This window comes from Bos indicus x Bos taurus, chromosome 8, assembly GCF_003369695.1.
Source record: "Bos indicus x Bos taurus breed Angus x Brahman F1 hybrid chromosome 8, Bos_hybrid_MaternalHap_v2.0, whole genome shotgun sequence".
Taxonomy (NCBI): Eukaryota; Metazoa; Chordata; class Mammalia; order Artiodactyla; family Bovidae; genus Bos; species Bos indicus x Bos taurus.
This window is the reverse complement of record NC_040083.1, coordinates 58781912-58796106: the sequence shown is the minus strand read 5'-3', so window position 1 is coordinate 58796106 and position 14195 is coordinate 58781912. Positions and strand designations below refer to the sequence as shown.

The following is a 14195-nucleotide window of genomic DNA, read 5'->3' as shown; positions in this document are numbered from 1 at the left end:
TCATTTCCATTGCTATAGATATTCATTGGGTGAAGATACCACAATTCATTTATCCATTTTACTGTTCATGGCCATTTGGGTACTTGGTACTTTGTGGTTGTTGCATATAGTGCTGCCATGGGCAGTCCATCATACATCTTTTGGTAAACATATGGAGTCACTCGATGCCTTGCTTTTAATAACTGTTAAAATAACTTCAGCTTTCCTTGTATACTTAGGGTCATCATTATGAAGCTGAGTTTCATCCTGGGCTGTGGTATAGTGATATCCCCAGGATTTGTGGGGATGGTAGTTCAGCTTGGCTTTTTGAGTTCTTGTGTGCATTTTCATTTGTGTTCTTGCTGTCAGGCTACTGTGTTACAATTTATGATGGTCAATCCTTCTTTCCTTCCTGGGTACCTGAAAACTCAGAAAGCAAAATGATCAGGTATACTAGAATTGTATTTTAATCCCTGTTATTCCTGTGCCAAGGAGGGATATCTCACAGGCTGCTGTTCATTCTTTCTTGATTTTCAGTCTGCTTTTGGATTCTTCATGGTACCAAATACATGAATTTCAGATGACTGGAGTACTGCTGTCATTTTGAAATCATTATTATTATTTTTAACCATTTTATTCCTTTTCCATTTTGATGTATATTTTAACTCCTTTCCCTCTTTTGTTCATTTTGAAAGTTCGCCAAAGTAGACACTGTAGTTCTAAATTACCTTTATAGAAATCATGCCATTTCAAAAGGTCAACACGAAACATGGATTTATAGTATCACTAATACATGTGAGAAGTAGTTGTCTGGCCAGAGTGGGCATAGTATTATGCTGATATGAAGCCACAAGAGTCTGGCAAGATTCGGGCTTGCTTCTGTGTCTTGGGCCCTCAGTGCAATGGTTGGTCACTGAAATTATTTTTAATGCTTTTTTTTTTTTTTTCTGAGTCTTGAGAAAATGCTACAGAAACTGTACGTGGAGGGAAACAGATACTACCACTTTGTGGGTTCTCCTTGTCCATTCAAGATTACTGTACTAACTTTATTACAGCTTCTTCTTTAGCACCACTTGCTTTTAAAGAAACCACTCTGCATTTATTTCTGTTTTGATTAGTAGCTTTTAAACCAGTTGTACTGCCCCAGAAGGATGTTATCCACACAGGTGAGAGAGGGCAACTCATACCTCAGGGACCCAGAACTGGAAACCACGGAAGAATAAAGGATTGGGATGAAAAATGTAAACTGAGATAAATGTAAATACACAGTTGATTGAAATTGCCTTTTCCTTATCTGATGAACCAGTGAATTAAGTGATGAATCAATTAAGACTGACTTAAAAAAATAATTTCATTAATCAATAGCTGGGTCTTCATTGCTGTGCAGGCTTTTCTCTAGTTGCGGAGAGGGGGGGCTACTCTTTGTTGCAACGCACAGGCTTCTCATTGTGGTGGCTTCTTTTGTTGAGGAGCTTGGGCTCTAGGGTGTGGCACGTGGGTTCAGTGGTTGTGGCTCCCAGGCTCTAGAGCACATGGGTGCGTGGGCTTAGTTGCTCCACAGCATGTGGGATCTTCCTGGACCAGGGAGCAAACCAATGTCTCCTGCATCAGCAGGTGGATTTTTCTTTTTACCACTGAGCCACCTGGGAAGCCCAAGACTGACTTTTCTTTTCTTAGCTTTCCTGAGGTTTGAGGTCAGATTACTTCAGGACATAGTGTTTGCAAATCTGAAGATTGTGTGCTGTTTTAGTGAGGTGTAGCTCTGGGAGCTTAAAAGTGGACTAGTTTTCAGGGCAACTGATCCTGGTATAATGTGAAAAAGTCAGGTCTTAATAGGATTTTTGGCTACTTTCTTTTTAAAATAACATTTCAGAAAATCACCCTTCGGTTCTTCAGAAAATCAAATGAAAAAGTAATTAAACTTTCCTGCAGGTTTATGGGGAAGCAGTGAAGTGCAAAGTTGATGAGCAGTGAAGTGTAACTCAGGAAACTTCTACCTTGTGGAAAATATTAATACACCCCAGGCATCACTGAATGAGACCAAGACACTCTCAAAGGGTTTTAACCATTGAAATGTCAAAATTGAAGATATCAACAGCATTTTGTTTTAAAGAAGAAATGTGTTCAAGAAAACTGTAAGAAAATTTCTTTTTTTTTAATTTTAGTTTGATATTTTTTTGGTCTCTCTTTGCATTAAACAGAAAGACTGGAAAACTATCTCTGTAGGAGACTTGGCATCAGCCTTAGTTTGACACAATATGTTTCTCACCTACATAGTTTTGAAGAATTTATTTAAAAAAAATCTTTTTCTTTCAGGAAAAATGCAAAGCTGAGGAAGCCCTCAGTGACCTGTATAAAACAGAACTGACATATCTACAGTGATGATAAAGAAACTCAAAAAGGTAGGTACAGGGCAGCTGGACTCTGAGGATATTTCAGTGTGTATGAATTATTAGCAACCTAAAACATATGTAATCATATTGAAGCAGTGGATGGATCAGATTTCAGAATCAAATTGGACTCCCTGGCAAGAAAAAAAATTTAAAGGCCTCTAATTTCTTTTTCTGTTTCTAAGGGAAGACTACCATTTAAAAAAAAGTATTTATTTTTAATTGAAGGATGATTGCTTTATAATATTGTGTTGGTTTCTGTCATACATCAACATGAATCAGCCATAGGCAAACATATATCCCCTCCCTCTTGAACCTCCCTCCCACCCTATCTCACCCTTCTAGGTTGTCACAGAGCCCCAGTTTGAGTTCCCCGACTCATACAGCAAATTCTCAATGGCTATCTATTTTATATATGGTAATGTATATATTTCCATGATACTCTCCATTTGTCCCACTCTCTCCTTCTGCACCATGTCTACGAGTCTGTTCTCTATGTCTGCATCTCCATTGCTGCCCTGCAAATAGGTTCATCAGTATCATCTTTCTAGATTTCATGCATATGTGTTAATATACAATATTTATTTTTCACTTTCTGACTTACTTCACTCTGTATAATAGGTTCTAGATTCATCCACCTCATTAGCACTGACTCAAATTCATTCCTTTTTATGGCTGAGTAATAATCCGTTTTATATACACACACACACACACACACACACACACACATGCCATGGCTTATATATGCATCTGTTGATGGACATCTAGGTTGCTTCCATGTCCTAGCTATTATAGATAGTGCTGCAATGAACATTGGGGTACCAGCCTACCTTTTGCATAGGTGTGATAGAAACCTATATGCAGGTCAGGAAGCAACAGTTAGAACTGGACATGGAACAACAGACTGGTTCCAAATAGGAAAAGGAGTACGTCAAGGCTGTATATTGTCACCCTGCTTATTTAACTTCTATGCAGAGTACATCACGACAAACGCTGGGCTGGAAGAAGCACAAGCTGGAATAAAGATTGCTGGGAGAAATATCAATAACCTCAGATATGCAGATGACACCACCCTTATGGCAGAAAGTGAAGAGGAACTAAAACGCCTCTTGATGAAAGTGAAAGAGGAGAGTGAAAAAGTAGGCTTAAAGCTCAACATTCAGAAAACTAAGATCATGGCATCTGGTCCCATCACTTCATGGGAAATAGATGGGGAAACAGTGGAAACAGTGTCAGACTTTATTTTTTGGGCTCCAAAATCACTGCAGATGGTGATTGCATCCATGAAATTAAAAGATTCTTACTCCTTGGAAGGAAAGTTATGACCAACCTAGAGAGCATATTGAAAAGCAGAGACATTACTTTGCCAACAAGGGTCCGTCTAGTCAAGGCTATGGTTTTTCCAGTAGTCATGTATGGATGTGAGAGTTGGACTGTGAAGAAAGCTGAGTGCCGAAGAACTGATACTTTTGAACTGTGGTGCTGGAGAAGACTCTTGAGAGTCCCTTGGACTGCAAGGAGATCCAACCAGTCCATTCTAAAGGAGATCAGTCCTGGGTATTCTTTGGAAGGAATGATGCTAAAGCTGAAACCCCAATACTCTGGCCACCTCATGCGAAAAATTGACTCATTGGAAAAGACTCTGATGCTGGGAGGGATTGGGGACAGGAGGAGAAGGGGATGCTAGAGGATGAGATGGCTGGATGGCATCTCTGACTCGATGGACGTGAGTTTGAATGAACTCCAGGAGATGGTGATGGACAGGGAGGCCTGGCTTGCTGCGATTCATGGGGTCGCAAAGAGTCGGACACGACTGAGCGACTGAACTGAACTGAACTGAATTGAATAGATATTTCTGAACCCTTGAACAGTTGTCCATCAGACCTCAGTTTTCTTTTATTGTCTTTACCAACCAACTACCCTTAGGCCCTAGGTGTCCAGTGGACTGTCTGCTCATGACAGCAGGGACACCGTCTTTCCTAGTCATGTAGCCCTACACCCAGCTTACTGCGAGGTACATGTATTCAGTGAATATTTATTAAATGAAAAGAATATTTCTTTTCCCTGTGAAAGTTCCAGATCTAGAGGATCCCTGATCAGCAAGAAGTGGGAGAGAACCTGTTGAAGTGAAAGCAAAAGCGTGATTGGTTTTGGCCTTTGCTCTGTTTGGTTTCTCATGAGTAGGTTGGTTTCATTCTGCTGTGCTGGTAGATGTTTACCAACAGGCTCTGCAGAGAGGGAGAAAGGAAGGAGGAATTTGTAGTATTTGACAATTTCCATGGAATAATTACTCCACCATTTCTGATTTCAAGCTACCAAGCTGACATCACTGAATGTAGAGTTGGGGAAGAGATGCTTAAAATAAATAGGCTGTCACTTGCTGGTACACATTGGCTCTGGCACAGAACTGGATTCACTTTCTGCATGTGGATTTTCTCTATAACTAATGGAAATATCTCAGCTAAAATGAAAATGGGTGCTTAAAAAATAATCATCCCTGAAAGTGGCATTGTAAAATTTGGGTACCTCACTTTGCTTTCCCAGTTGTTCATAATATAATCTTTAGTGCTCTTTCCAGTGTTCATACTGAATGAGTTTTGACAATTAAGTACATTTCGTGGGCTATTGCCATCTAAACCTCTGGAATTTTTAAAAATTCTTCCCAGTATCCTCCTTGGAAAATTATAAATGTCAACCTTATATCTGATTTCCAGAGGTCATTAGACTATACATACTATGCTTTTATTACAGAATTTGAACCAATTCTTTGCTTTATGCTAGAGTCACTGGTGCTCCTAGACACTTTTTACTTATTTCAACATCATCCCAAATCTTTAGACTAAGAGAATGTTTGCAAGAGAACACAGAATTTCTTGCCTTGATACAGCATATGATGAAGACCATATAGGCACTTAACAGTAAGAGTCAGGGGTGACAAGACCAGAGTCCTTATTAAGACTATGCTAATTTTTGCCTGTAACATGTGAGACAGTTGTTTTCATCATTCTGTTTGTTAATGTCTCATCTGTAAAAAGGGATTAATAATAAACTGTCCTATCTTACCATAATTGACATTTTATTGACTGTAGTTAATTATGCTGTTTTTCATAATTAAAAAAATAAAATTCTCAAACTTTCCCTGAGGAAGGTACAAATTTTCCTCTTTTATAGCTGAAGACAGAGTTACATGTTTAATAACTTGTTCAAAGTCCCTCAGCTAATGAGCAATGGGTTGTCTTTCTCTTTACACAATTAGTGCTTTCTTGCTTGTTCCTGACTTCCTGCCTGCCTGATAGGTTGTGCGAGAGTCAAAGATGATTCATGTGAGAGCCTCTTATTGGCTGTAAAGTACTATACAGATTCCTGTCTAACTAGGCAAATAGATCTGTTTAGCTCAAGGTGTCTCCTTGAAAGATCATCTTCCTCAGAGCTCTGTGCGTGAAGCTGTGACCTTGATTACTAGGCGCATGGGGCATAGATGTTCAAAGAGAAGCCTTAGCTTTCCTTTGGGGAATCATTCAGTTATTTTTTAAAAAGACAAACAATGTTTTGCTGCTTTTGAAATCAGTCAGTTCAGTCACTCAGTCATGTCTGACTCTTTGTGACCTCATGGACTGCAGCATGCCAGGCTTCCCTGTGTGCCACCAACTCCCAGTGCTTGCTCAAACTCATGCCCATTGAGTCGGTGATGCCATCCAACCATCTCATCCTCTGTTGGCCCCTTCTTCTCCTGCCTTCAGTCTTCTCAAACTCATGTCCATTGAGTCGGTGATGCCATCCAACCATCTCATTCTCTGTCGGCCCCTTCTTCTCCTGCCTTCAATCTTTCCCAGCATCAGGGTCTTTTCTAATGAGTCAGTTCTTCACATCAGGTGGCCAAAGTATTGGAGCTTCAGCTTCAGTACTTCCAATGAATATTCAGGACTGATTTCCTTTAGGATTGACTGGTTTGATCTCCTTGCAGTTCAAGGGACTCTCAAGAATCTTCTCCCAACACCACATTTTAAAAGCATCAATTCTTGTGGAATCAGCTCTGGCTTATCTGCTCTTCTATAGAGTAAGAGCAGGTATGGGCTGGAGAGGCAGTGTGCCTTACTATACAATTTGAGTCTCTATTTTCAACACTCCTTCTCACTTTCTGGGGTTCTACATGACCATTTGTTTCTTCTTTGCTCTACAGCAGAATCTTCCACACACATCTTTTGGATCTCCTTTTCCCCAACCCTCCTCCCTTTGTTAGCACATTGCCATCCAGTTTCCTTTTTCTAGCAATGTGTTAGGTCACTTGACTGCTGATGGACTCCTCTCCCATTCTTTTAAATTTTATTGGTTTATTTCCTTTGGAATTCCATATTAATGATCTCACAAGGGAAAGAAGACAAATTCATGTGTTCTATCCACCACACTGAACTGGAAGCCTCCAATGATTTCTTCTTCCTTTTTAAAGAAACAAACTTAAAAGCTTTTGAATAGCAAAGGAAACCACACACAAAACAAAAAGGCAACCTACTGAATGAGAGAAAATATTTGGAAATGGTATAACTTATAAGGGGTGGCTCTAGTGGTAAAGAACCCACCTGCCAATTCAGGAGATGTAAGAGATGTGGGTTCAGTCCCTGGGTTGAAAAGATTCCCTGTAGAAGGGCATGGCAACCCACTCCAGTATTCTTGCCTAGAGAATCCCATGGACAGAGGAGCCTAGCAGGCTATAGTCCATAGGGTTGCAGAGAGTTAGGCACCACTGGAGTGACTTAGCATGTGTAAGGGGTTAATATTCAATGTATATAAACAGCTCATTTAACTCAACATCAAAAAAACAAACAACCTGATAAAAAATGGGTAAAGAACTGAATAGACATTTTTACAAAGAATAAATGTAGATGGCCATTCGGCACATGAAAAGGTACTCAACATTACTAATCATCAGGGAAATGCAAGTCAAAACCACAGTGAGCTATCTCCTCACACCTGTCAGAATGGCTGTCATCAAAAATACCACAAATAAAAAATGTTAGGATCTAGAGAAAAGGGACCCCTGATATACTATTGGTGGGAATGTAAATATATATAGAATGGAAAATTACTCAGCCATAAAAAGAATGAAATTTTGCCATTTGCAGTAACATGGATGGACTTGGAGGACATTATGCTAAGTGAAATAAGTCAGACAGAGAAAGACAAAATCTATATGATATCACTTATATGTGAAATCCAAAAAATACAAGAAACTAGTGGACGTAACAAAAAAGAAGCAGACTCACTGATATAGAGAACAAACTAGTGGCTACCCATGGGGAGAGGGGAGGGAGGAGGGGCAATATAGGGGCAGGATTAAAAGGTGCAAACTGCTGGTTATAAAATAAGCTACAAGGATATATTGTACAACATGGAGAATATAGCCAATATTTACAATAACTGTAAATGGAAAGTGAACGTCACTCAGTTGTGTCCAACTCTTTGCAGCTGTATAGTCCACGGAATTCTCCAGGCCAGAATACTGGAGTGGGTAGCCTTTCCCTTCTCCAGGGGATCTTCCCAACCCAGGGATCGAACCCAGGTCTCCTGCATTGCAGGCAGATTCTTTACCAACTGAGCTATGAAGGAAGCCACTATAAATGAAGTATAACCTTTAAAAATTGTGAGTCATTATATTGTATACCTATCATTTATATAATATATATCAGTTCAGTTCAGTTCAGTCACTCAGTCATGTCCAACTCTTTGTGACCCCATGAATCACAGCACTCCAGGCCTCCCTGTCCATCACCAACTCCCAGAGTTCACTCAGACTCACGTCCATCGAGTCAGTGATGCCATCCAGCCATCTCATCCTCTGTCGTCCCCTTCTCCTCCTGCCCCCAATCCCTCCCAGCATCAGAGTCTTTTCCAATGAGTCAACTCTTCGCATGAGGTGGCCAAAGTACTGGAGTTTCAGCTTTAGCATCATTCCTTCCAAAGAAATCCCAGGGCTGATCTCCTTCAGAATGGACTGGTTGGATCTCCTTGCAGTCCAAGGGACTCTCAAGAGTCTTTTCCAACACCACAGTTCAAAGCATCAATTCTTCAGCGCTCAGCCTTCTTCACAGTCCAACTCTCACATCCATACATGACCACAGGAAAAACCATAGCCTTGACTAGACGGACCTTTGTTGGCAAAGTAATGTCTCTGCTTTTGAATATGCTATCTAGGTTGGTCATAACTTTCCTTCCAAGGAGTAAGCGTCTTTTAATTTCATGGCTGCAATCACCATCTGCGGTGATTTTGGAGCCCCCCCCAAAAATAAAGTCTGACACTGTTTCCACTGCTACAATAAAATTTTAAAAAACTTAAAAGCATCTTGTAAGTTTAATTTTATTTCTTTTGTGGACTTACTGGGTTTTAACTTGTATGTTTGTTTTAGTTTTGTGCTTTTTCTAAGAACGCTAGCAAAAATATAACTTATTTTATGTTTTTATGTATTTAATTATAATGAAAGTACTCTTTGGGCAGATAAGAATAGTTTACTTTTAAAAGGGTATTTATATAATTTGAGTTTGAGAAAATCTGATCTATAGCTATATTATTAATTTAGATTCTATATATTAATAGAGTTGATTTTTCAATTCAGGATTTTTTCTCCTTCATTCCCTATCAAAAATATGAATAGATTAAAAAAAATAAAATTCTGACTAGTAATGACATGGAGCTGAATTTGTACTATATTGTAGTAGAATGACTTCCTTAGGTTTCTTACAGATTGATCTAAAATCAGTTTCAGAAAGAGAGTTTCATAAATGATGAGACTAACAGAAAAAATGTACAGAAACTTGCACACATGGAGTTAGCTAGGTAGATTGAGAGATGATATGAAATTCCTGTTCCGGGATGAAGACTTTAAAATTGAGCAGTATATTTAGAGAGAGTTTGGTGGTTACATTACCCTTTTAGTTAATTTTAAACATTAGCTAATGGCACCAAAATACTTTTGACTTAGATTTATACGGCTTATATTTAAGATTACCCTCTTTTATTTTTTAGCTTATTTTTACTTTATTACTTTGTAAAAAATGTATTTTATGTTGGAATATAGTTGATTGACAATGTTGTGTTAGTTTCAGGTGTACAGCACAGGGATTCAGTTATACATATATGGGTACCTGTTCTTTTTCAAATTCTTTTCCCATTTAGGTTATTACAGAATATTAAGCAGAGTTCTCTGTGCTGTACAGTAGGTCCTTTTTGTATATCTGTTTTTTTCCTTTGACTCTGAATTTAATAAGTATAAAAATAATCCATGGGAAGAATAACTGAAATGAAACAAAATATCAAAACATTGTTTCCAGAGCTTCCTGAAGTAAAATATTTCCTTTTTTTAATATAAATTTATTTATTTTAATAGGAGGCTAATTACTTTACAATATTGCATTCGTTTTGTCATACATCAACATGAATCCGCCACGGGTGTACACATGTTCCCCATCCTAAACCCCCTCCCACCTCCCTCCCCATACCATCCCTCTGGGTCATCCCAGTGCACCAGCCCCAAGCATCCTGTATCATGCATCGAACCTGGACTGTATATCTGTTTTAAATGCAGCAGTATATACATACCAATCCGAAACTCCCAGTCTATCCCTCCCCTCCATCCTTACCCCTCCCTGGTAGCCATAAATTCATTCCCTAAGTCAATGAGTCTGGAGATTATCGTGTCAAGTGAAGGAAGTCACACAGAGAAAGACAAATATCATTTGATACCACTTATGTATGGATTCTAAAAGAAAAGATACCAATGAACTAATTTACCCTCTCTTCTCTAATAACACCCATGTCTTACTATTATATCTGGAGACCTGTGTACCCCGCCTCTTTCTGATGACGTCATGTATGCCAGCTGATTAGGATGGTGCCCAGTGTGTACTGGGGACTAAATAAGTTGTAGCCATTGTTTTTATTTCAATATAAACTTAATTATGGGAATCAAATGGAAAAGCAAAAGTAAATTTAAAAAATGCAGTTTCTTTGATTCTTTTATTCTCCTCTTTGATATTAACTTCTCTCTCACTTATAAAATGTTAGAATTTCCCAACTCTAGAAGTTAGGAGTTCCAGCCTCTGTGTGAGGCACCTCCCTGTTAAGTCTCTCCCTTAGGAGTCTTCCACACACGTCACCACTTAGTGGCAGAAAACTCATCTCAGATGTCAAACCATTCCAGAGCTGCATTTCTAATTGCCTGCTGTTCTTACCATGTTGATTAGAGATGTGACTCCAGAAAGGTTCAGTTGACCCTTATTTTGTCTTGTGCAGCCTGAGGCAGTGTATTCTTTCTGTGTCAGCTCTTCAGGTATTTGGAGAGAGAAACCATTACAATTTAAACTCAGTGCACTGACCTGAGGGCTTTAAGTGTCATGTCATCAGTTGAGTTTCTTATCCAGGTTCTCGGCATCCCTTTTCAGTAGAAATAATATCCAGAAATGGATAGCTGTTCAGAATATGGTCTGATCACATTAGAGGAGAAAGGTTCATATGTTCTGTGTGCCTTTTTCTTACACAATTTGAGATTGCATTTATGTCCTGGACATTCTAATTCTTTTTGTATCAGGAAATAAAGAAGGTAATTAAAAAAATAGTTTATTTTATTAATTGCTTGATTTAAATGTCTTTATCTTAATTGATTGTTGCATAGAATGAACTGATATTGCTCTGAGCATTTTATTTCCCCTGATGCTTAATCATGGAATACACTGTGGCTCTTGGCAAGAATGAAAACGTCAGTCTTCTTGATTCCCTTGCTGTCTGATTTCACTGCTGTGTTGTCTTCAACATTGCCAGCCTTCAGGTACAAAAGTCCTCTCCTTTGTCACCAGGTCATTCTGTCTCCCTGCATGGGTGAGGACTGTGGCTCTCTGGCCCTCTGGGATCCCATGCAGAGGATGAATTGTGACATTGACACCCTGCCCAAAAACTGCTTTGACAGTAGGCTGTCTACCCTGAGAGACTACAATGAGTAGGACTCAGAGGTGGAGTACCAGCACCAGAGGGGATTCCAGAGATCACAGGGTTTGCAGGAGAGTTTTGAAGGTGATTTTGAGACACAGACATAAGCCCTTAAATCACTGCTCACCTAGGTTCCATCTTCAGTAGAAAAGCATGTATCATCCTGTTTGACCTTTATCTGTCATGGGCATTGTTTTAAAGGTTATACATATGAAACACAGGAGTGTGTTTTTCTCTACCAAGTTAGGCAAAACTCACAGGTTTCCTTTTGGGGCCATTTTGTTCCATAACATCATTGACTGTAGATTCAGGTACATATATTTCTTCTTTTTACTTTGTGATATATATGTGTAATGAAAGACTGTTTTATAATAGCTGACTAAAAATTAAAAAAAAAAAAAGCTTCCTGAATATAAGGGATGAAGAGATGTATGGATCAGAAGGTGCAGCTTCCATCCTGGGTTGGAAGCCCTGGGATCTGCCAGTGAAGACAGCGCTGTTAGCTCTTCAAGAAAGCTCATCTTAGCTCTTTCATCACAGGTAGTTGGTTTTGCAGGCACTTGTATTCATGAACACTTAATTTTTGAGCCACATAACTTACTAGGAAGAAAGCTGACACTACCTTTGTCATCCATGGTGGCTTTCTTTCCCTAAACGGATGGTGGATGATAACCACAAATGCTGTGGTTCACAGAAGCCTCACAAGATTGTGCTGGCTGGGGCTGCTGCAGTGGGGAAGCCAAGTTTCCTCATGAGACTTTGCAAGGATGACTTTGAGGAAATACAGGTGCCACCCTGGGTATGGTTCCTTTTTCAGTGAATAATGGGAAGAAGACCTTCTTTAGCTTGATTCTATTTTCTATAGGGATTATATACACACATACACAGGTCTTGCTCTTTCTTTCTGTATGATACATGGGCTTCCCAGGTGGCTTAGGTGGTAAAGAATCCACCTGCAATGCAGGAGACCTGGGTTCGACCCCTGGGTTGGGAAGATCCCCTGGAGGAGGGCATGGCAACCCACTCCAGTACTCTTGCCTGGAGAATCCCACGGACAGAGGAGCCTGGCGGACTACAGTCCATGGGGTCACAAAGAGTTGTACATGACTGAGGGACTAAGCACAGCATGCATGCATACACAGGTCTTGCTTTTTCTCTTGGTATGATACATGTGTATATAAGTAGGGGCGTGTGTATAGAATAGTCCTCCTCTGTTCTGGCTAAGGCCTAAATTGGGGAAAGGAAGACTGACAAATAACTTAGATATATATTTACCCAGTGAGATCAACCAAACCAAATTTAGAGCCCGAGATGACAGATTCGCTTATGCAGCAGCACTTCCTGAGTCTTCCTGTGAGTCATGTGCTGTTGTAGGACTGTGGATGCACAATAAACAAAGTTGGCTAAATCCTAGGCTGAAAGGAACTTACATCCCAAAGGAGGGAATTGGATGAAAAGCAAATTAAAAAAATAAAGTTTGGGAGAGGTATAGTTCTACACAGGGTGCGTAAGGAAAGACTTTGTGATCAGGTGTCATCTTTTCTTGGTAACGTGATCTTACTGATGCCCAGTTTGCCATTATGGTCAAAACTGTAGCTGCATGTATGTTCCTTCCACTTCTTCACAATGGGGTATATGAGTAATACCTCTCAGAACCAGGAAAAAGTACTGTCTTGACTTCCAAAATTTGCATAATCTGAAAAAGGCATTGAAAATATGCAAATTATCATTTATTTTTTCTCATCTAAAGAGTTCTTATTTTGATAACCAGAAATGTTAGAACAGATTGATTACCCTCTTCACAATGGGTATTTTTGTAAATTTGTGGTTCCCTGTTATATCCTTCAAGATACCAAAGTTGAAAGTTCATTTCAATTTAATTCATGAAAAGATACTGGTTCAGTTGCTAGAGAGCATGGCATATATACGTATCATATACATGTACATATATACATAGAATATTCTTGCATATATACATTTATATGTATACACATAGACATGTTTATGTGCATGTACACACACAGATATAACTGAGTCCATCTAATAACATGGACAAATAGAACATGGATTTTCCTTTTATCTGTAGATTAACTCCTTCCCTAGGTCAGCCAGCCTGCAGATGTGTGTCTGTGTGCACATGTGTGATCTGACATATAGTTTGTGAAGGTCACTCTTCTTGAAAGCCAGGTTCATTCCTCTCTACTTCACTGAACTTTGACTTATTGGCCCTTGTCTAATCCAAAGAGAGCTTGAAAGTGAAAACCAATGGAATAGTTTTTTAGAAACTGATTTCCAAATGAAAACTCTTATTATAGAAGAACCATATTGCAATGCTGGGATACCACTGTGCAGGATAGGCAAGATGCTTTGAGTTCTGTTGAGACAGATGAACCATTTAAAAAATGTATGTGGTTGACCATGAACCTATGGGCATCTTATCTTTGACAAAGGCAGCAAGAACACATTATGGAGAAAAAACAGTCTCTTCAATGAGTGGTGCTGGAAAAACTGGACAGCTACGTGTTAAAGATTGAAATTAGGATGCTTCCTAACACCATACACACAAAAAACTCAAAATGGATTAAATACCCAATGTAAGGCCAGAAACTATAAAACTCTTAGAGGAAAGCATAGGCAGAACACTCTTTGACATGAATTTCAGCAAGATCCTTTTTCACCTACCTCCTAGAATAATGAAAATAAAAATAAAGACATGGGACCTAACTGAACTTAAAAGCTTTTGCACAGCAAAGGAAACTAAACAAGATAAAAAAGAACTCTCAGAATGGAAGAAAAGAATTTCAAATGAAGCAAGTGATAAAGGATTAATCTCCAAAATATATAAGCAGCTC

The 14195-nt window shown here is 39.1% G+C and overlaps 1 long non-coding RNA gene across 1 annotated transcript in view; it reads left to right on the top strand.

Annotated features, from left to right (window-relative positions):
* The first annotated feature begins 1914 nt into the window (after positions 1 to 1914).
* LOC113897152 overlaps positions 1915 to 14195 on the top strand; it is an 82175-nt gene continuing 69894 nt past the window's right edge. Inside the window, exons 1-2 of the long non-coding RNA XR_003512278.1 lie at positions 1915 to 2114; positions 2296 to 2381. This is a non-coding gene — a long non-coding RNA (uncharacterized LOC113897152). The remainder of the gene's footprint in view (positions 2115 to 2295; positions 2382 to 14195) is intronic.